The sequence below is a fragment of the Amblyomma maculatum genome, chromosome 1 (assembly GCF_055883805.1).
Source record: "Amblyomma maculatum isolate TAMU_Amacu chromosome 1, ASM5588380v1, whole genome shotgun sequence".
Classification (NCBI taxonomy): domain Eukaryota; kingdom Metazoa; phylum Arthropoda; class Arachnida; order Ixodida; family Ixodidae; genus Amblyomma; species Amblyomma maculatum.
Window position 1 is genome coordinate 262822676 of NC_139344.1, and position 3592 is coordinate 262826267.

The window sequence follows — 3592 nt, forward strand, 5'->3', positions numbered from 1 at the left end:
CTCCCTCTGGGTCTCTGCTCTCTGCCTTCTCCGTGGTTTGTCTTCACGGAGATGACCTTGGCTGCAGCATAGCTCGCGCAGCGGGGGCGGCGGCTCCCCCTTTTCACCGAAGCTGTTCTTCCGCGCCCTGTTTTCTTTGCACGCGGACGCGGGTACGCTGAGTGCGGCGATGTGCCAGTTCAGTTGGCGTTTTCCCGCCACCGTGGTCGCATCTTGCACTGTGAGCGAAGCACCGTATGTAGGTTTTTCGCTGGTGATTATCACGAAGATCGTTTTGTTCAAATTTGAGCGCGAACGTACGCATTTAAGTCTTCGGAGGAATCCGCTCTTGGGTGGCAGCTTCTGCGCAAGGAGGACGTGTTTAAGAAGTTCAACAGTCGCAGGCGTTTTGGATTCTGGGCGAAAAGCCAGCACGGGCGGAGGGAGCGTCTGCACTTTGGTGAGAGTTTTACTTTTTCCTATTCGTGTTTGTGCCAGTCTTGTACAGTGTGTGCTACAAGGGGAAGCGAGCATGTAAATATTTCTAGCAGGCAAGCCAGCCTCGTCGGAAAAAAAGGAGGGAGAGAGAGAGAACCAGGCTTGTCTCTAACGCGGACGCTGGGGCCGATGGAACGCCAGTTGGGATGGCGACATTTTCTTTCTTTTACAAGGTGACCGTTTTTGACGGATTGTTCGGCACAGTGCTGTACTCTTTCGATACGCTACTCGCGCTGAGACGGACACATTATCGAGATCATAATATGCCTCTGTCACACATTGTGGATTATTGAATCTGTGCAGCTCCACCATTTTTGCAGTGTTTGTTTTTGTTTCCACTCATTTTGGTGCCTATAGTTGGTAATTCTGCTTCAAGTTTTCTGGGTAGTAATGCTTGTGACTTGCACTTTGCTATTTATATTCACAATAGGATCTTTGACGGCAGCATATATTGTTTATCAGGGAGAAATGAACGATGTGGCAGTGCTGCCGAGCTGTGGAAGCGGCGGTCGATGCCGTCTAAGCAGTGAAAGACAGTGACAACTCATTTTAGACAAGAAATTTCTTGAGCTATGACGTGGAGCAGCGCACAAATGCCTTTCCTCTATTTTTAAGTTAGTATATACCGCAACTTAATTATGATTTATATTGTTTATTTCAGCATCACATGCGAGGAGTTCCCGGACGTATCAGCGTTTTACGCAAAGAATAGCCTGGCGTCATACCTTGCATATGAATTGAAATAAAGCAAATAAACAGCCCAGCTCATGTTATGGGTTCACCAAAGATGCATATTTTTTCTTTCTCATTAACGCGCATTTTTTATTCTGTGTTCCCTTTCCGCTGCGGATTAACAGAAAATGCTGCGTGATCAACGGTTAGCCGGGAGCAGGCACGAGGTGGTTTACATTAATGCAAAAGTAGAACAGCACATATCCTTGCTGCGGTCAGTCAACACATTCTATGTTCTGCTCGATCAATCAACAATTTAGTCAGTTTAGTGTAGGTTAATGAGTGAGTAAGTATAATGGGGCTTAAAAGATCAAGATCTGTTTTGTTCTTTTATGCCTCACTATGCTTATCATTAACCAGCACTGATCAGACAGGATTGTTGATTGGTCGGGCAGAACATAGAATGTGGTGACTTATCGCAGCTAGGAGATGTACTGTACTACTTTTGCATTAATGAAAATCACCCCGTGTCTGCTCCTGGCAAACCGATGGTCGTGTACTATTTTCTGTTGTTCAGGAGTGGAAAGGTAGCAGAAAATCAAAAAGCGTCACTTGCAGAGTTTCTGAAGCATTTGAGCCTGAAATCAACAGAATTTCAGTTGCGCGAATTCCAAAAGCGCTCTTAAGAAACACATGGGCCACTATTTCATAAGCGCTCAACAAGAGGTCAACACTGCATCATCCAAGATGTTGCCGATTATCAACAGACTTTCAACAGCGTGTATTGACACAACGCTTTCGAATTTCTATAGAAACCCTACATGCATTTTTGTAAGGGTGAGGCTAGGAAGCCGCTCACATGCTTTAGGTGTAATGAGCAGGGTCACATTGCCGTCAACTGCCGGAAAGAAAAGATTGGTTTCTCGTATGTCAGTGACTGCAATGAAAATATGCAGCTTTTAGAACCCTACCTACATGACCTAGTAGTCAACGGGAAGCCTTGCAAGGTACTGCGCGATTCGGCCGCAACGATGGATGTTGTCCATCCGGCGTATGTGTCGCCTTCCGACTATACAGGACAGTGTGCGTGGATCCGCCAGGTAGTGGAGGAACAGAGTGTGTGCTTGCCAATCGCGAACGTGGTCATCGAGGGCCCTTTCGGCAAGTTGACAACCGAGGCTGCCGTTTCAGGAAAGCTTCCTAAGTGCTATCCGTATTTGTTCTCCAACAAATCGGACATGCTACTGCGAAAGAGGGGCATCCTTTTCGGAGACAGAGTTGTGCAAGCCTTAACACGTTCAAAGGCGCGAGAACTAGCTACACTGCTCATTCCAGAAGAATCCACAGCGGAGGAAACGGCAGTTAAAACAGTGGTAGATGCGGAAGATAGCAGGTCAGAAAGCTTTGAGAGCGAGGCATCTCAGATAAGTCTACTTGAAAGTGAGCTTGATGAGACGCGGAATGAGGACGTTCTTGAGAGTAACCTCTTGCCGCCAGTGTCTAGTAATCTCACGAGACTTTTAAGTGGAACTCGAGAGGACTTAGCTATGGAGCAAGCCAATGATCCCAAGATACAGGAGATAAGAGAGCGCCACCGCGCCACTAAGACAGCAAAGAACATTTCTTTTGTGATGAGAAAGGGAGTGCTGTATCGCTTATTCAAGGATAAGCGCGGAGTAGAGCGGGACCAATTAGTCGTTCCCCAAAAGTACCGCGGAGACTTACTGCGACTTTCCCATGGCAGCTCGTGGTCATGTCACCTTGGAATAAGGAAAACAAAGCAGAGGCTGTTGCAAGAATACTATTGGCCTGGATGTTTTAAGGACACGGAAAATTTTGTACGGTCATGCGACACGTGCCAGCGGGTTGGAAAGGCGCAAGATAAGTGGAAAGCTCCGATGGTGTTAGTACCAATCATTACCGAGCCGTTTCACCGGTTAGTAATAGATGTAGTTGGGCCACTTCCTGTGACAGAGTCAGGGTACCGTTATATCCTCACTATGTTATGCCCAGCCACAAAGTTTCCAGAGGCTGTTCCGCTGCGCGAGGTGACGTCCGAGAGTGTAGTGGATTCGCTGCTGTCAGTGTTTGCACGAGTTGGATTCCCTTCCGAGGTCCAAAGTGATCAGGGTAGCGTTTTCACGAGTGTCCTCACCACCTCATTTCTCGAGCGATGCGGCATTAAGGTAGTGCATAGCTCGATCCATCATCCGCAGAGCAACAGCGTAGAAAGATGGCACTCTGTTCTCAAACGAGTCCTGAGGGGACTGTGCTATGAAAACAAGCGCGAATGGGATACCTGCCTGCCTGCAGCGCTTTTCGCTTTGCGGTCAGTGCCGCACGAATCCACTGGATTTAGCCCAGCCGAGTTGGTGTACGGAAGGTCCCTGCGCTCACCTTTGCGAATGGTGCGCGAAGCCTGGGAGGGGCGCGGAGAAGACCC

The 3592-nt window shown here is 48.2% G+C and overlaps 1 long non-coding RNA gene across 1 annotated transcript; it reads left to right on the top strand.

The window, feature by feature from the left end:
* The first annotated feature begins 415 nt into the window (after positions 1 to 415).
* LOC146206413 (uncharacterized) lies at positions 416 to 1263 on the top strand. Its single transcript, XR_014703261.1, has 2 exons — positions 416 to 650; positions 1139 to 1263. It is a non-coding gene; the product is annotated as an uncharacterized LOC146206413 (long non-coding RNA).
* Positions 1264 to 3592: the final 2329 nt, after the last annotated feature.